The 20326-nt window shown below is 48.5% G+C and overlaps 1 protein-coding gene across 3 annotated transcripts in view; it reads left to right on the plus strand.

Annotated features, from left to right (window-relative positions):
* The window catches only part of RABGAP1L (RAB GTPase activating protein 1 like), a 3056406-nt gene that overhangs the window by 2762964 nt on the left and 273116 nt on the right, over window positions 1–20326 (plus strand). The window lies entirely within an intron of this gene.

Genomic DNA, 20326 nt, shown 5'->3' on the forward strand with positions numbered 1-20326 from the left:
CATAGCACCCACGCCTGACAAATTGTGTGCTAGCTGCTATTCACAATGACCCCGGTGGTCCCCGTACCATTGACTATTCTGCAGAGGCATGTGGGTCTCCACCTCAGCCCGGCCAACCTACTGCCGGCTCATAAATACATTTTGGGTGCACCATTGGCATACCACAGACTGCGCCTGCCCCAGACCCTGACAACATTGCAGACGGCCAGTCCCTTGACAACCGATTGCACCGTTCCTCCAGACAAAGACCTGGATGGAGATTCAGATGCAATTACAAACAATCCTGGCCAAAATTAAAGTAATTGGGCAGCAGACACAGGAAACCAATAATACCGTCCAGGATATTAAACGTGACTTTCAAGATGTCCATACCCGGCTGAACACACAGACGGAGAACACGACCAACAAAGAACAGCGTATCAGCACATTAGAGGATAACCACAATACGGCTGCTATGGATCTGGACGGGGTCATCAAGAGAGGTGCAGCACCTAGTGGCCAAATTGGAAGACCAAGAAAAACAGGTCTCGGTGCAATAACCTCTGCCTGGTTGGACTCCCAGAAGAAAATGCAGTGTGTGCCAATCTAGAGGCGTACATTTTTTAACGCGTTCTACAAGACAAGTTGAACATAGAAAATCCACAAAAACTCATTATTGAAAGGGCACATCGAGTCCAAATCCCCAAACCAGCCGCAAGAGATCGCCCACGCATCATCACTATGAACTTCCAGCACAACCTGGCGATCCTGAAGGCGTACTGGGCGGCGAGGACTTTATGGGTCGACAACTCGGACACACAGATTTTCAATGATTATTCACTAGAGGTCTTACGGCGCAGAAAGGGATTCAAACCCCTATTTGATGCACTTGGAGGCACAGAGCATTAACATTACCTCAAATTCCCAGCCGTGTGGTGCATACAGCTCGTTTTAGGTTCCCGAAGAGGCCTGGCGATTCTTAGGACAACGTGACCTAGGGTCCACTGACTATGCCCACGCAGAAGGCGAGAACTCGCAGGCAGACAGACCATCACTGCTACCACAGCGCCAGGAGAAAACAAAAGGAGGATAACAACAACCTACCTTTCGATATCTTCACCGGCGGTAACAAAACTGGCTCTCAAACCAGGTTCATGTATTCACAAACCATCAATCTTTCAGTAAATATAAAGTGATGGGAGGCTCAGTTTTAACAAAAATATCTCATATATTTATTATATTTTGTAATAAAACAGACCATTCGGTCACATTTGCAAATCTCATCAGACATAAAACATAAAAAGAGACAGTTGATCAACAATTTGGATCTTTGTGTTCATTCACACAACCCGTTATAACAATAGTAATGTTAGTAGCACATGGGTGACTTTGAATTAGCCCTTTGGTATTTGCGCTAAACAATCCCCATTCTTCTTGTGTCAACACGGGTTGTGTGAATGAACACAAAGATCCAAATTGTTGATCAACTGTCTCTTTTTATGTTTTAAGTCTGATGAGATTTGCAAATGTGACCGAATGGTCTGTTTTATTACAAAATATAATAAATATATGAGATATTTTTGTTAAAACTGAGCCTCCCATCACTTTATATTTGCTAAAAGATTGATGGTTTGGGAATACATGGACTTGGTTTGAGAGCCAGAGTTGTTATCTCCGGTGAAGATATCGAAAGGTAGCTTGTTGTTATCCTCCTTTTGTTTTCTCTTTATATTCAGTCCTCCTTCAACAAGCCCCTAAAAAAAGAGGACCTATGCTGCAATAGCGTGCTAATTGTGTATTCATACCACAGCGCCAGTCCAGGCTGAAAGGAATTTGGCAGAAATAGGTCTTGGGGCCCGGAAGGTTGGCATGATGGTTCATTGAAGTGAATTCAAGGGGGACCCGTGATTAGGCCTCTCGCCTCCAGATTGGAGCGGACTAGAGCAGCCTCTCAACACAGAATCTCCTCAGCCTGTCCTCGGGTGCAAGGCTACCTAGCCTAAAGACGCTATGCAATTATGCACTATCGCTGGAGCAAAGCTCCCCATTGAACGCTTACCTGGAGCACAGGCAATGGACCTTGATTTCATGCTCTTGCAGGGATGAAAAGTGGCGCATCACTCATCTCCCATGGCCCACCATGGCCCCCCTTCCTTTCTTGCGATATAAAGTCTTGGGGAGATTTCCAGAGTCCCCTTGGAATACGTGGGGAAGGGAGTCGGTCAGCAGACCCTTGCTATCCAGCTTCACGTATGGGCTCTTTCAGCCATATATTGGGATATAGTTCACCAATCCCAATGTTTACTTGTTATTGTTGGGGAACGGTTTATGTATATGCTCAAATATCTGATATTGCTGAAGGGCAAGATCACTGGCAAGCGATTGTGGCGCACACAATGGGTAGGCCCTCATAGTAGGAAGGGATGGCCACACTTAAATTTATAACACTCAATATCCAGGGTCTGGGCCACCCCATCAAAAGGAGGTGGATGCTAAACCACATGAGGGAGATCCAGCAGGATGTAATCTTCCTGAAAGAAACACACCTTAATGCAGCATATTCGGAAAAACTGGGGCAAGGTTGGGTGGGAATAGCAACGCACTCCCTTATCAGAACAAAATAGGGGTGTCGATATTGATTCACAAATGCATCAACTATAAGGCCCTGAAAACGGTCATGGACAAAGAGGATCGCTACGTTCCAACACGCTATTACCCATATCAGTATTTATGCATCCACAACTGACACCACAACTTTCTTTACCCATACCTTCATGACCTGCACACAGTTTATGGGGAACTTGCCCGTTGTGGTGGGCTGGGGTACCTCAACGTCACCCTAGACCCGATACTAGATCGGCAGAGCATCACCACAAATGTACCCACCGGCCCTAGAAAGCGCACAATCCTTCTATCCCTTATGACTGACCTTGGACTGAACGATGTCTGGCGATTAACACATGGGGGGCAGAGGGACTACACCTTCTATTCCAATTGCCACCATAGCTATTCTAGGATTGATTACTTACTAGCTAACCCCTTCCAATGTCTTCCACGTGGTTAGTGAGTGCGATATACTCCCCACAACCCTGTCGGACCATGACATGGTGCTCTTACGCATGACACTACCAAATACCCTACCCAGAGCCCCGGCGTGAGGGCTGAACCTGAGGGCCCTGAGGTTTCAAGACTTTCTCACACATCTAGAGGAAGATGCAGACATATTTTGGCAGACCAATCTATCCCTGGATTACACTGCACACTCCTGCTGGGACACCTTCAAAGCTTATATATGGGGGAAATGTATCTCTCGCTGGTCATACAAATTAAAAGCCTCGGGGAACATGAACAGCAGTTGTGAGCTGATATTCTCAACTCCGAAAAGCAACATAAGCACACACAAGACCCTCAAACTTATGCCTGTCCACGCTGTTAGGAAAGATTTCATAGTTGTATGTAATTTTCCCTCCATGTGTCAACCCCCAAACTTTGTGCTGCTGTTTAGACACCATTGACTGATTTTGCCAGAGAAGCACAGCCTTCAGTTGCACTCCTCTGGGCTTTCACTCACTTTTATGGGGAAACTGACATCCCCTTATGACAGTCAGTACAGGGAGACTTTGTTTCCCTTAGTCCTTTTCTCAAGTTGCAACTTTTGTGCAACATGTAACAAGTGTGCAATTTTGCTGGACTTTTTATGAACTGTGCAGATGTGTCATGGAGAGGACTGGTGGCAGCTATCGTTTCGCAATTATTTTTAACCCCTTCCTGCCATGTTAACCGCGTTTGGCACAAATGGGTGGCCTGGCTCCAAAATGGCCATGCCACGAGTTTCTTTGTCCTGTCCTTTGGCCATCTTGCCCCTTCACCTTCCCCAGGTCGAGTCGACCCAGGCAGTCCTTATTTGGTCATGCACTTTCTCGCAAATCCCAGAGTTTTTGCGGGCTTCTGCATGCCTTGTGTGTGTGCCTCCAGGATGTGGGCTGGGATGTCTGGTCCCAATACACATCCTGGGTGCCCGAGAGTCTGGAGTAGCCTGAATGCCCGAGACCACCGTGGTCTGTGATTGGTCCACGTATGGAGTGTGTGTTTGTGAGCAGATCTCCCATTGGGTCCTCTCCATTTTGGCGTGAAGGGAACTTTGGATAAGAGGAGGCTGAAAACACCACTACCAGGTCGATTTCCTGAGTTCTCACTGAACAAAGGATAGGATCCAAGTATTTTGCAACTACGAAGCTGAGTCGAGGAAACGCTGGTGACCCGCTGGAAGGTTTGGCATCCTGAGCCCGCTGTCGTCCTGTGGGACCCATCTGCATCTGATCGTCCTAGAAGGTCTGCGAAGACGCTTCGACCCATTGGAATAGTGGGACCAACTATTCTCGGCACCTTCACCAAACCCTGCAAGTAAGCTTTCTCGGAAGTGTCCCTTGGCCAACCAGTGGGCTGCCCAGCTTACGCAGGACCTTTGCTCTGTCTCCGCCATCGTTTCAAGGGGGCACTCGAAACTTGGTATACTGCTAGCTCTATGTCCATGGCACCCTCACACCGAATTTCGTACACTTGGCATTCCCAGGTCTGAAGTGAGACGAGTGCGCCCGGACCGGGGTAAACGCGGTTACCGTGTTGCCCTGCTGCAGCAACGTCCTTTGCAAGTCCGCTGCATTTGTGACCCTCTTGTCCCTGAAGCCTGCTGCAGTGAAAATGGGTCGATTCATCCATCCGGAGCGGAGAAATCGCCACTGTCCCGTTTGGGAATCATCGCTGTATCTCAGGAACTAAAAGGTGCCGAGGCGTCCTTTTTGCCGCTTTTGAACCTGCAAGCGAAGTGGACTGACCTGCCAAAGTTTGGGTCTCCTTGCATCAGGGACGGTGAGTAATCAATACCCCAACCGGTGGCCCCTAGCGCAAGAGCCCATTTTTACGCACAAGTGGCACCTGGTGCCCCCTCCCCTGTCCACCGCTATTGCGAAATAGCAACTCCATCCCGAACTCTCAAATTGCCTCTGCCTTCAAGTGGAGCTCCTTCTTGAATAGTGGGAACGTATTCATCATCGCCTTATCCACCTTCCTGAGCTGCTAGAGACCCCTGAAGTGACCCTGTTTTGCCCATTGGAACAACCGCATGCGTTTGGATTACATGTACTATTGAGCACAAGGCTCCCCTCTTCTTAGGGCTTGGACTGCCTCTTAGGTGAATAATTGATGTTGAACTGGGCCTAAAGATTAACTGCACTGCCTATTTCCTTCCCATCTAGATTGTCGACATATTTCGTGCAGTCACCCCTTTAGACCCCCATGGTCTTGTATAGATATTGTATTGAGTGTGATGTATTGGTTTACTTAGTCTTACTGTGATTCTTTGCTATGGTCTATCTTACAGAGGCCTTGTAATAAATGTGTCTATATTTTTGATATAACACGTGTCTGGAGTAATTTGTAAGTGTTCTTGCTCTGTGTGCTCATTGAGGTCCTTCAGTCACCCGCACCCATACTGAAACTTAGTCTTGACCGCCTGCCATAGCTACCCTGGTTGGTCTGGCTTGTCCAGAGGTTACCCTGTTCCAAAAAACTAGGTTGGCCTTCTGAACCTCTGCCCTTCCTGGTCAGAGTTCAGAAATCCTCCTTAACATACGCAAACTCAGTTCAGAGCTTAAAATTGCATCCACTATTCAGGCTCAAAAATCCTTCACAATCTTGTGCCAGACATTCTACCTGGAAGGGGACAGACCATTACACATGATGGCACTCGTGCTGAGACACCGGCAGAGTGCGCAAATTATTGACTCTATCCGAGATCACCATGGGTCTCTTCTGACAGAGGATGACAATATTAATGCCCACTTTCTGAATACTACAACAAATTGTACGCTATGCCTGGGCCCGAGAGGTGTACCAGACTCAAGACTTTCTCTCCTCTATTACCCTGCCTAAGATCCCTGCCTCCAAGGTGGACAATCTTAGCTCCCCGATCACAACATCAGAGATAATCTGGGCTATCCCATCTCTTGCACCGAGTAAAGCACCTGGCCCAGATGGCCTGCCCATTGACTTTTATAAGGCACTGACCGACAAGCAAGCACCCATATTGGAATCCGTGTTCTCCAAGGCCAGTGAATGCGGTCGTCTGCCGCGTATGATGCTTGCTTCCAATATTGTGGTGTTCCACAGGAAGGCACGGGACCCCGGGGACTGTAGCTCATACGGCCCCATTTCTCTGATTAATTCGGATGCAAACATTCTTGCGGAACGTCGCACTCAGCAAATGGAGGGGATCCTGCTGCTCTTTATCCACAAGGATCATACAGGTTTCATAAGCAATAGGCACTTGGCAGATAACGTGCAAAGGTTATTGCACGTGAACCAGACCCGGGAGAAGCAATCCTAACTTTTGATGCCTGTAAAGGTCTTTGACAAAGTTCAATGGAATTTCCTGTTCATGGTCGTGGTAACATTTGGTTTCCCACCACAGTTCATAAACGTGGTCAAACTTTTCATACTGACCCGGAAGCGTCTGTAGTCACTAATGGCATCACCTTCGCCCCGTAAATTCTCCACACCAGCACACGGCAGGGATGCCATTTATCACCCCTTCTGTACGCTCTGTCTATAGAACCATTAGCAATGAAACTTTGCACCAACTGGGGTGGATGGGCATAGTGCGGGGGGGAGGATTGACACTGTGTCTCCATATACGCTGACGATCTACTCATCTACATAAGCAACTGTGCGTCCACTCTGCTATATGTCCGGTCCCTTCTGCAGGAATTCGGCCCTATGGCAGGATACAATCTTAACTGGGGTAAGTCCAAGATTCTCCCGCTGAAGGTGGATATCCCTCGGGAGCCCGGTAGCGTGGCCCCCTTCAGGCTTCAGCACACATTAAATACTAGAGGTGTACATTAGCTCGACATTCAGGGAAATCTGCGACTTGAACTACCCCCTCAATCCTTGCCAAGATTCAAAAAGACGCCTTTAAAATGAACTCTTTGCCGAAGTTTCTATATCTTGCTATGATGATACCCACTAGACACCTACATTACCAAATTTATATGGCACGGGAAAAAAGTATGCATCTAGTTAAAAATATGACAGGCCTCAAAGACGAATGGGGGCTGGCGTTACTGGCCTGGAGAGGTACGACCAAGTGGTACTGGTCTGCCAGATTAAATGCTGGCTTAATCCTAATGATGAAAACCAGCTGGAAGGCGATGGAGCTCTCTCTGCTAACTCCATATTCCCCAGCTGAGGTCATGGCCATTTCACCGACCAAGGCGCACCCTATACTGGGACCGACACTTACCCAATGGCACAAGCTGAGGTCACCGATTGGAGCGACCGTTCAGATGGCACCAGCATGGATAAGCCTAAGAGCGATACTCTCCTATGGGTTGGATCACAGACTACATTCCAGACAAGACACAGCATGGTAACACATTAAGGTTATGGACATAGATGAGGGGGAGGACCAAATAACATTTTTTTGTTTTTGTTTTTTTAATGTTTCTCGAGCGCCACAAGCCCGTACAACAAGCATTTCGGAGGAGGGTGGGGTCAGCAAGCGAGGTGGGGGAGGAGTGTGGAATAATTCAAATAAGTAGGTCTTTAGCTGCTTCTTAAGCACCTGCTGTCTAGTTTCCTGCCTTAGTGTAAGGGACAAGGAGTTCAATCTTGAGTTGAAAGTGTATGGAAAGATCGACCTTAACCTCTACATTTTTTGGTCCTTGGTACGATCAGCATGCCACTGGTACTAGAACAAAGTTGCCTTGAGGGGACATAGGGTTTTATTTTTTCCTTTAAGTATGTAGGGGCATTTCATTGCATGCATGCATGCATCTGTGGGTCAGGGTGAGTGCTTTAAAACGTATTATAGCTAACACAGGCAGCCAGTGCATTTTCGTTATGGCATCCATAATATGCTCTCTCTTGGGAATGTCGTAGATGACACGCACAGCTTAATTTTGTACTATCTGTACGTTTCAAGCGGCTCGCCATGTGCTGGGCTCGGCAGAGCAGGTCTGATTTTGCTTTAGAACGCTACAAGCGGTGGTCACGGCACATAACTCTGAGCCTTCCCACCAGGCTGGCCCTACCTTGTGCCAATTAGAAATGGAGCAAAACTTGACATGCTTCCCGCGCGTGTGCCCATTCTATGCTCTGTGCATCTCCAACAACGTGGGTAGAATCACACGGCGTGTCTGGGGCTGGTCCTTGACCATCACTGGGTAATGTGACCAGACAAAGGTACTGCTATAAGCGAGAGATACTGACCATATAACTAAGTGGTTCGATATGGACACATCTGCTTGGAGGGCAGGGAGATGGGGGAGATGGGTGATGGAGAGAAGTAGTCTAACCCGCTCATAGTTGCAGGGTCTGCACCCGGGTTATCATCCCCCACGGCCATCTCACATGTAACGCAAGGATAACAGGACTTCACTTCATTGATGCACTAAAACAGAGACAAAAAGGACAGACGGGCCTACCACTGTCCAATGGAATACTGCATGTCAAGTCTTTACTACAATGCACGATACGAAGATCACAGACAGCATATGCGGGGGCGGGGTTGTAGTTGTATTAGTATGGTTCCTGTTTGATAGATGCTTCTGGCTCACCTGTCTATGCTGCCGCCCATAATATCCACCAATTTGGTCGCAGAATGTCACCCCATAATCGCTGAGCCAGTGGGCCGACCGGTTTTCTTTATTCGTTCGGTTTGTATGATGATTTTCTTGTCTGAAAAATAAAAGATTTAACAAAAAAGAGTTATAGTACTCATGGGTGCCTCATAAAGCGCTGCAGGATACAGAGGCTTTCTGAGGTCGTCAAACAGAGGTCCGGTACTGAGGGTATGACAGGATCTTGTGGGCCTTTGGAATCAATACATGTCTGGACTGAACTGAGCATTGTGTACCAAGGAATGCTTTGAGTCGACCATGAACAGCACTGCAGTCGCCCAGGGTTCTAGGGCATGAGCTACGAAATACACAATGTCCTGCAAGGTTTCGAGAAAAACAGAGGATCCAAGAATGAGTCCAAAAAGGCAGCCAGCAGGAATGACTACAAGGGGCAAGGATGCAGGACAAGACAGGAGAAATCAGGGTAACTTCAGCAATACTGAGCACAGGCAGAGACAAACAGGGCAAGAGATCCCCTACAATAGTGAACACGAACACTGATGAATAGCAGGAATAAGGGGTTCAGGATTCAAAGTAAACAAGCAGGCTGTTAAAATGTTGCAGAGCAGGAAGCTGGGAGGAAGCATATTTTGTGTAATAAGCCTCCCTTCAAGCCCACCCATCTTGGGTGCGGTAAGCGAGACACAGTAGCACCAGTTAGGTGTCCCCAAATTTGCATATGTGCATATACCAGCTCCTTTTCTAGTTCTAGGTCCCTGTGGCTGCTATTTGTGTAGGTTTTGCAGCAGAGACTTCAAAATTGCAATGGAGGGTAGGAGTGCTATGCATAGAAATGTCTGCCTCAGCGGAGGACTGGAGCATCGAATGGAAAGTGCAAGATCTTGAGGCAGCTGGAGTAAGATCACCGAGGGCTAAAGGGTGTGGCGGTCTGTATAGGGAATGTGAAGGCACCAATCTGCATATGGCAGCCTTGTCCCGATCCTTAAGAAGTGAAGGATGGGACGTGCCAACGACATGCAGAGACTCGGAGATGATGTAGAGTTGGCCATAATACATGCAGGATACCACCCAGAACTGGCACTGTACGACTCATGCGCCAATCATAGATTGGCCAAAGAAAATACTTGAATTGTTTGGAGGGTGAAAACTTAAATCTAGTGCGTCGGTGTATTTTGGAAATGGATGACTGCAACCAGTAGCTATTAACTAAAAATAAAACACCAGAGTTCCTTTGAATTACGAAGACCAGGGTGCACATATCTATAAAAATACAATCTTCGTATTCTGAGCCAGGTGGCTCACAAAAACTCCATTTCAAACATATGTTATGCAAACTAATTTGATTATTGTGGGGCAATGGCCTCCAAAACGTCTCTACTCTTGATTCACCCTTATTGTAACCACAGATGATGAACACATTTACTCATATGTCCCGTCCCCTTTCCTCCATCCTTTTGGGCGTCCCCCAACATGGGGACGGTACCAGAAATATTTGGCAGTGAAACATTGAGCTTGCCATTTAAATTTAGCACAGCACGCAGGGGCGAGCCCCGGGTGTGGGAATGCCCCCGATGTTCCGCCCTCTGGCACCTCGCCTCAGTCTCTTTTTCCGCAGACAGTGTCGGACCTGGCAGCTAGGTGCATCATCTTCACCTCCCTTCGGTGCCTCGCCTCCCCCGCCATATGCCGGCTGCAGGAGGCTTCACGAGAGGCGCATCCTGCGATTGCTTGTTCCAGGCCTCTGACCCCTATGTCCTCTGTCTTGAGTGCCTGGGGCCTGACCACCGCTGGGACGCATGTGCGGCTTGCAGTGCTGTCGGTCACTGGGCCTTGAAGAATTGTCTTTAACGCTGGACGGAGATCTTCCAGGCCATCTTAAAGAGTTTTCTCCAGGACTCCACATCAAGACAGGATAGGCCCTTTGTTTAGTACGACTCCACAGCGCGGAGACTCTGTCCTGGGGGTTCCCACAGGATAGGGTACCTTGGATTCTGGCTCTAGCAGACCTGAGGCTGTTAAGGCTACTGGCTCCCAAGCCGAGGGGCTGAGGGGCTCTTCCAGCGCTCTGTTGGCAGACCCGAGGACGGCAAGGCTACCGGCCGAGGGGCTAAGGACCCCTCTACCGGGCGGTCCACAGAGGGGCTATCAAGTTTGTCCTCCTCTTCAGCCCTAGTGGGCAAGGGATCGTTGACTTCTACCTCCAAGAGTCAGGCCGTAGCACGATCCAGCAGGATTACCAGCCCTGGAGCTGAGGGCGCCTAACTTACCAGAGCCACCTCCCAGGTTGTGGTACAGGGCGATATGACAACCGGCCAGCAGGCCCAGGGCTCTGTGCCTACCAAAGCCATCTCTGAGGTTGACGCTTCTGATTCAGGTTTGAGGGCCAATGAGTGTCCTTCCATGTCTGATCCGGCACAGAGCCTTCGCGCCCATGGCGTGGCGCAAGGCCCCAGGATGGCGGACAAGCACGTGACTGAGCCTGCTAGGCTGCCAGTCATCTTGGATTCAGATTTGGGTCTCCCCGGGCCGTAGCTCACTGAGTGGGCCATGCAAATCCCTTTCTCTCAGGAAGCAGCAGTAGATTTTACTATACAGGTGGTTGGTCTCCGCAGGGTTCGATCTACCCCTCGCAGCCTCATGGCTACATGCTACAGGCGCCTAGGCACTTAGATCAGGAAAGTAGGCCCAGTGCCACCAGGATCTGGTGGCTTGTGAGGATCGCTTCTTTGAGGGCTCGGTCATCCTCAAGCGCTCCCCACAAATGATGGGGCTGCTCAAGGGTATAGTCAACAAAGTGATCCCACAGGTCATGCCATCTAGGCCTCTGCCTCTGGGTCCTGCTCCGCTGCTTCCGGTGCCGTTGCCTGTTCCTCCTCTGGTCAAGGCTCTGCCGGTGCTTCAAACCTCTCCGCCTCCTCCTGTACCACCAACGCCTCCCCTGCAGCAGTCATTGGATCTACAGCTATCTTCTGGTCTGGACTAGGGGGGGAACCCCTCCGGCTCCGGTGTCTCAGGACGACAAATCCTCTGTATTTGTAAATGCTTTTCATGACCGCCTTCAGGGCTTTGCAGAGTTTTTGGGGGTCCCTCAGCCAGAGGAAGGCCCCCAGGAGCGCCACCAGCTGCTCAGGCATTCCGCTTGAGAAGATGTTCTGCAGGTGGTGAGAAAGGTCTGGGAGAAACCCAGTGCCAACGCCCAGATGAACAAGAAATTGGACAGCCGGTCCAGGCTTTTGGATGAGGAGCCAGTACTCTGTCCTCCCACCCCCAGCCACACTCGTCAGTGGTGACAGCAGCCTCATTGTATTCTAAACCATCATCTTCATCTGCAGAGGCCACCTCCAGTTGTCTGTCCAAAGAGGAAAAAGCCCTGGAATCTTTCGGCAAACCTTGCTGTGTCATCTCAGGGCTGCATTTGCGGCAGACTAATGCTGACACCCTCATAGCCGTGGCGAACCAGAAGCTGTGGCTAGAACTTGGGAGTTCCTGCTTGACCTCTCTCTGGAGAGGCAGGCCTCCATTAAGGTCGGGCTGGTGGACGCCCGGGCAATTGCACAGGACCTCATGGAGTCTTCAGTCTCCCACATCGACACAGCCAGCAGAGGGCTGTGCCTGGGGGTTGAGATGAGATGGACGGTGTGGATGCATGCCACTAAATTCTCTTCTGATGTGCAAGAGAGAATCCTGGATCTTCCTTTTGAAGGCTCAAATCTTTTTCATTCGTTCACCGAAGAGGAGTTGACAAAAAAGAAGACCTCTACACAGACCGCCAAGTCCTTGGCCATCCTGACTAAGCCAGGGTAGAAGTCCTTCCCTCAGTCTCAGGGCAGGACTTATTTCAAACCCTGCACTTTGACCGGCTTCAAGGGGTTTTGAAACCGGGGTGCACCGAGGCCTTGCAGGTCGCCCAGTGACTGCAGGAGGAAGCAGCAGAGGTCTTTGTGTGGGTTTTTTTTCCGCCCCTCCGCTCCCGCTTCAGATGCCAAAAAGCAGTGACATAACCGTCAGGGAACACAAATCGCCTGTAGGGGGCCGGCTGGCTCTGTTTCAGGTTGTTTATCCTTTCTATAGTCCCCTCTGGCTTCCTCTTCCTTTTCCTCTACATGTTCTCCTCCTCTGCTGCAGATAGGATCCCCGGCCCTTCTACGGGACATTCTTTCTCTTTTGGAGATGCACGTGGTGTAGCCAGTACCACAGTCAGACAGGTGCACCGGCTTCTACTCCAGGATTTTTGCGGTATCCAAGAACAACCAGACTGGCGCGAGGGCAGTCTTGGACCTGTCATTTCTCAACCTATCTTTACTGCTCGAACGCTTCAAGATGATTACGCCCTTGCGCATAGAGTCTGTGTGTGCCGGGAACTGGATGCGTTCCAAGGATGCGTTCCTCCATGTTCCCATCTGCCAGCCACGTTGGAAATGTCTGCAGTTCACGATTATGTCGTAGCCCTTCCAGTACAAAGTGCTGCCTTTCTGCCTCAATTCGGCTCCTCATGTGTTCACGAAGATGATGAATGCAGTGGCTGGTCTCCTCCGCCTGGAGGGCCATCACTTATACCCAGCTCCCACAACGGAGCGGTGCACTCTTGCCAACAGCTGGCAGACGTTCTTCACAAACTGGGCTTTTCCCCTCAACCGGCAGAAGTCTCCGCTGACTACTGCCCCGAGTCTGGTGTTCCTGGGAGTGCGCTGGGACACGGCGGTGCAGCAGGTGTTCCCCACGCCTGAGAGGCTCCTTTCCCTCTGCAAGGCGATAGAGCACTTTCTGGCCAACTCGACCACCTCAACATGGTGGTCCCAGCAACTTCTGGGACTGATGGCATCTTGCATGCTCACAGTCCATCACGCTTACCTCAATATGAGGCACCTCCAGCTCCACCTGGCGGCCAATTGGGGCCAGGAGACAGGGTCGCAGTCTGACAGGATCCCAATAACCCTGCTCCTCCTCCCAGATCTTCGCTGGTGGCTGATGGGCGGCAGTGTGGCAATGGGAGCCCCCTTTACCCGGTTGGAGCCTACCCTGGTGGTGATTACAGATTCCCCCCTTTCGGGCTGTAGGGCTACTCTGGAGAGCTACTCCATTTGTGGCATATGGGCTACTCCATTTGTGGCACATGGTCCATGGCAGAGGCCTTCCTCCATATCAATCCGCTTGAACTCAGGGCGGTGGACCTGCCTCTCATCAGGGACACAGCGGTTCTGGTCAGGACAGACAATTCCACAAGAATGGTGTATCTGAACAAGCAGGGTTGCACCCATTGCACCCCCCCCTTCCTGTGCTTGGAGGTGGTGGTGATCTGGGAATGGGCCCTTACGCAAGGGATTTGGATTTCCTCGGTCCATCTCCTGGGGGACAGCAATGCGGAAGAGCACCAGCTCAGCCTCTTGGGGTTCAACACCTTCGAGTGGGAGTTACACATCAACTCCTTGTTGCCCCTGTTCCAGAGATGGGGGTTCCGGATCTGGATTTATTTGCATCTCCTCTGAATTCCAAGTGCCCCTGGTTTACCTCCTGGGTGGGCTGGGGGGCAGCGCTCTCTGGGGGACGCGTTCCAGCTCTGCTGGCACAGCCGCAAGTGCTATGCGTTTTCTCCTCCACTGGACCCTCTGCACGTTTCAGGCATCAGTGGGCTGCATCCTCATCCTGATAGCCCTGCACTGGCTGGCGAGGACATGGTTCTCGGATCTTCTACAGCTGTGCTCCCAGGGACTGGTCCATCTTCCGATCCCCAGCAGGAGCTTCCTGACGCAGCAGGGCGGGGCAGTGGAGCATCCGAACCCGGGCCAATCTGGACCTTGCGGCCTGGTTTCTGACCAGCTGAGACTACATCATAGCTCTCTGAGGACAACTAGGACATCATTCAGGAGGCCTTCTACGTGGGCTCAGTACAAGAGTAAGTGGACACAATTTTGCCACTAGGCTTGTGACAAGGGGCTTGACCCTCATACCTGCTCCCTGGACGAGGTGTTGACTTTTTCTGTGCATCTAGCCCGCTCCGGCATTCAGGTCGATACCTGCCGCACCTATCTGGCTGCCATTGGGGCCTACAGGAATTCCCCAGAGCATTTGTTTTAGCAGCCAACCAGGTGGCTAAGGCCCACCTCAAGGGGTTGTCCAGGCTCTTTCTTCAGGTGCATAGGCCTCATCCAGTCTGGGACCTCATCCAAAATTCTTGCCATAAGTAGTCGGATGTTGAAAGAGCTTTGCATCTCTTGGACCTCAAGAGAGTCCTTAAGTTCAAGCTCTCTCTCACAAAATCCTTCAGGAAGTCGGAGGCTTTGTTCATGGGCAAAACGGTTCCTGAGGGGATTCATGCCCATGCGGTCAGAGCTAAGGCCACAGCCATCGTGTTTCAGAGACATGCTTCTTGGGATGTCATCAGCAGGGTGGCTACTTGGGCCACTCTGTCAGCGTTCTGTAAGCACTATTCCCTGGCTACCAGCTCCAGGCGAGATGCAGAGTTCAGCCAGGCAGTTCTGAAGAACCTTTTTGCTTCTCCTAGATATGAGGCAGGTTACCACAGCTCCACCCTATGTTCTTGTTCAGTGGAATCACCCACAAGGATGGAGGAGAGGGGACGGGCCGTATTAGTAATTAAAGTTACTCACTGTAGTCACTAGAGTACTCATAGTACTTAGTCCCCTTTCCTCCAAATGTCCCACCCACCTTCCCCTGCTAGTATGCCAGGGGCTAAAGTGTACAGTGTAGCCAGGTATTAAAGCGTCCGATGTGTTAAAAAGGGTACTGGGTGAGGCGCTCGAGAGCGGGGTCTCAGGGGGCGTTCCCATGCCCGGGGTCGTGTCCCTGCAAGCTGTGCTAAATTTAAAGGGGAAGCTCAATTGTTTGCTGCCAAAATTTCCGGAACTGTCCCCATGTTGGGGGTTGCCCACAAGAACGGAAGAAAGGGTACTAAGGACACTGAGTACTCTAGTCACTACAGTGAGTAACTTTAATGTATTTACCAAAACACATTTTTAAGTTTTTTGAAAAAAGAGCATACTGAGTTACATGGTTCACTTAAAAATAGGCATAGAGCAGAAAAAACAAGAAAATACAGTAATACAGACTTAGTGCGAACGGTGCATCACAGAGGTATCCATTTATCATGTATAAAGTGCAACAGTGCATATAAAGTGTTACTAATGCTAAATAAAGTGCAGTAGTGCTCAAGAAAGTGCTATGCCGGTAGATCCATCCATGGCTAGTAGAAAGTGCAATCAAGGTTGATGGCACGTCTATCTAGTCATGTAACAAACAAGTCAACTAGCAATGAACAATCATATATCTAATAATGATAGCTATAGCGGTAAATACACCCACCCACTGGTGGAAAGACAGTAGTGAAACTGCACTCTAGTGGTGGGACAGTAGTTTTGAAGATGAGCCCGAGAAGCGTCTCATCTTCTTCAAGGCCAGATTCCAAGAACTACAACACAATAATGAGACACATGATTAGCCCATGATGAATAGCATATAAAACTAATGGTTGGCATTAGGGGAATCATTGATTTGATTGTATTGAATGAGTACCTGTGCAGCGCCCATCCTAAAAGTCTGGAGCTGTAACACTTCATATTTTGCATGATTCTATAATAGAATTTAAGAAAAGGACTAATTACAGTCCATAATGTCTAAGACAACTTGAATAAAAAGAGGGAAATCCAACACAAAGGTACAAAGCTAATTACCTAGTGGTTAATAGTGATATCACATGGAAGGCTGTAGTACTTCCAGAACAGACGAAATGTCAAAAACAAAGCACTTGCGGTCATCTGAAATAATGGAAATGTACACTTTCAGAAAACTGCATCACGTAAAAACACAGTGTGCATACCACAAATGTATGCTGACCTCGTTGTCTCACAAAGTACGTATTAATTAAGCCGATAAACTGGTTCGCGCTAAAGGTAGTTTTTGAGTTCTCTGACATCAACAAGCCTTCTTCCAGCAGAAACTGAAAAGGAAATAAACAACTGGACTGCATCCTGCAAGGGACCTCCAGAATTAAAGGAAGCCCATAGCCAAGAAAAAGTAAGATGTGACGTTGCAATTAATAGGCACACAGTCAGTCGTTTCACTTATATATGATCTGGCCTGGAAGAAGTTAATTTAATTATTGTTTGATTCTAAAGCATGCTAAAACGCTTTCCAGGGTGCATTATCACTCAAACGCCTAACCCAAGCAACTGCTAAATCGCTCAGAACCCCTGCAGCCTTTCCTTAATCATAGTTATTGCATAGTCTCATACTTACTAACTCTATCTCAACCTCGGCTCTTCTTTTCTTCACCTGATACTTGCCATGACTTCCCTTGCACTATGTTGCAATCTCCCTTTTATAGTCTCTCGTCGCCTACTGGTAATTCCACACAAAAGCGTTAGAGAAATAACACATACTACTCAATTATGACTAACATTCAATAGCTGGTACTTTCTGAAAGGGAATGTTCTTGCAATGGCATTGACTGATTTCCCTGAACACAACTTCCTGCTCTGTATTGCTCATAGCCAAACCAAAAGGGTCTACCTGGTTGTTCCCTGCCCCGTAACTCCAAGCCCATGAAACCTGTTTGGAAATTCACCCAATTCAGTCTAATGGCTGCAACTTTAATTTGTCTAGTGTGATGAGTGGGAGGAACTCCCCACACTCACTTATGAGAGGAACGAGGCACAGGGGATGAGGCTGACCCAGCCATTTCCTGTTATGCCAACAAGAAGGGATCCTGCAAGCTCACTGTCCCCATAGAGGTGTGGTAAGTTGACCTCAAGAACTCTGTAAGGGAGCAGACAGGCCTGCAAACCAGAATATAGAAGCAAGCAGTGGGGTTCTCGCCTAATATGTCCTCCAGTTTCCAGCAGAATGAACTATGGAATGCTGCAGTGGTGCCCAAGTCAACGTAGAGAACTCCAAGATGGAGCTTCACACTGGATACATATGGACCCCACTGTTGCAATTAAAACCTAATAGAAACCATTATCCATGAAACAATCACTGACCTTAGCCAATAATCCTATGAAAAGAGGGATTATGACGAGTGAAACACACTCACCAATTCTGGGGAGGGATACAAGAGCAACTGGGGAAGAACCAATTAGAGTCATACTTCCAAAATAGTTCACAGACTCATATATATAAAAGGGACTGGGAAATGTCATTCATGGTTTTGGACCCGGAGGAAGCAGACAAACCTGCTGATGCTCCCTTGCTTTGAGGGGAGTCTGCTAGAGAGGAGAAGATTGGATAGCCTGTTGCCTAGAAACAGACAATGCATGCCTGAAGAGGCTGGAACGAGAGCGGTGGAGAGCTGCTAAGGTTTGGTGCCCTGGTGGATGAAGGCTGACCAAAAGACCCAACATTTCCTCTCGGGTGCTTTGGGGTGGGAATTGAAAAGCCAGAGACAAATATTTTCCACAAGCAACCCTCTGGTAAGGACTGAGACATGTGGCAGGAGGGCCACAGAATATCAGCCGTCTTAAAAGAACCCTCAGTAAGGGGGAGAACCACCCATTCATACAGAGAATTCTGTAGAAAACCAAAGTCAACGAGGGGCCAGTTGTGAATCATGAAACGCAAGGTCCAGTAGAGGGGGTCTTTTGTGAATCAGGAAGACCAAGGTTTAGGAGAGGACCAGTAATAAATCCTGAGAATCCCAAGGTCCAGGGCTTTTTGTAACTCCCGAGAGATTTAAGGTCTAGGAGAGGCCTTTTGTGAGAATCTCAAGATCCATGAAAGGCATGTTGTGAATCTTGAGAAACCTAAAGAGTATGTGAGACCTCCTGTGAATCCTGAAGATCTGAGGATTAGGGAGAACCCTACTAGTGAATATTACAAGGCCCTGGAGAGGCCAAATAAGAGAATAACCTGGAAAGAGATACAAGGGGAAAGAGCTCCTAAAACATATGGTGATCGCAGAGAGGGTAATGGAACCTCAAGACTGTGAGTAAATCCTGAAAAAGCCTTCCAAGGATCAGTGATTTGTTTGGCTTTGATTAGCATAGGACCGGAGACTTGTAGTTTAAGTTTCTTGAACTCTTGGGTAGGAGATAACCTGGAACATTTTGTGTTGAAGCACTGGGTATCCTCCTTGCAGTGTGAGGACTCTCAAGACAAGGTTTGAAGACTTTCCATCTGCCACGTCATTGAACATGTCCTTAGTAGCGTAGTGTGTCCTAAGGAGCGGAAATTGCTTTTCTCGGTCTCAGTGCTCCAAATAAGATTTTGAATCGAAGTGGGAGTATTTTACTCCCTTTTTAAACTTTTTGACTAAATGTGATTTCAAAGGAGTACAAATGTGTTTGTCCACTACAAAAGTTTAAAAGGTATGTGAAAATCGAGTCAAAATGTTTAAATTGTATAGAAATAATTATGTGGCAATAGTCCACATCATGACAGAAAAGCAGGTTTCTCTGAAATTGACCGGAAAATCACAGCATGCAGTTGAACAAACACCCTCTCACAAATGGAGCAGATGAGCACTAAAACTGTGAGCTTTCCCTGAATGCAAAGAATAGGTACAACAGCAGCCTAAACTTGTTCACGCTTCGATCACTGCCCAGGTTCAAACAGAATTGTTTTATTAACTTACATGTCATGATGATTGAAGGCCTTACTTGCCCTATGCTAAGGTACTATTTCCCGACCTAAAGAAGCTATGGAAAGTCTGAGTCAGAAAGTTCAACTTAAAAGTGTGACTGTGTCCAAAACCTATACTTGCCCTCACAACTAAAGCTAAACAATGTTTATGGATGTCAGCAAAAAAAGAAATGGTGTTCAAAATAAAGTTTGAAACTTCTTCCTCACTTACTTTTCACCTCTTCTTCCCCAAGTTCAAGACAGTTCCTCAAATCCTAGGGGTTGCCTTCCCCAAATTCAAGACAGTTCCGCAAATCCTCATGGTTCCATTCCCTGAGTTCAAGGTAGTCAACTTGTACTGGTTCTTTACACTCTTTCTGGTTTCTTAATAGTTCAACCAGATTGCTTGGTCTTGTTTCACTTCAGCAACCTCTTAGACTTTTGCAATTGGGATTTCCCCGGTCTAGGCACAGTTGTCGAACCACATGGTCCACCCATTACTGATTCCGCAACCAGGAACCTTAGGCTCTCTAGCCCACACAGGTTCTTCTGTATCTGCACCTGTGTGATGGTTCACACTCACTTGGCTTCTCCTTATCAATCTATTGGCTTTGTTATGTGTTTCTTCCTTTTCCAGCCTTTGACCCTGCTACAATGTATTTTCCCTTATAGTTCACGTCGTGGTGGTTTTGTTCCTTCACCACCTTGCTTTCAGGCTGTCCTGCAATCTTCCGTACTTGCTTCCTTCTGTGTTTCATACTACTCGTACTTACTTTTCAAATAGGCAGTATATGAATTTCTCACACACTTGTCATCGGGTCATAGTTTTGCCAAAAGCTTTCATTCACTTTGGTATTCAATATCTGTGATCTGGTTATTTGCCACTTGCACGTTATATTGTCCTTATTTGTCATTCAACCCGTTGCTTTGGGTTTATTTCAACTTGCTCATGCTTTTTCATAATTGGGCAGTTCATTTTGGTTTCTACACAGCCGCCAGAAGTGCCCTGGTTTGAGTGATATTCCCTCGCCACTCACCGGTCCCTGCTTTCTGTTTCAGCGTCACCGACACATGTTCCTGCGACCGCGAGCCCCGCTCGCACTTCAGTCTCTCTCCGTCTCCTGCCGGCAGCTCCA

Source organism: Ambystoma mexicanum, chromosome 1q (genome assembly GCF_040938575.1).
Source record: "Ambystoma mexicanum isolate Mex_15411 chromosome 1q, UKY_AmexF1_1, whole genome shotgun sequence".
NCBI classification, from domain to species: Eukaryota; Metazoa; Chordata; class Amphibia; order Caudata; family Ambystomatidae; genus Ambystoma; species Ambystoma mexicanum.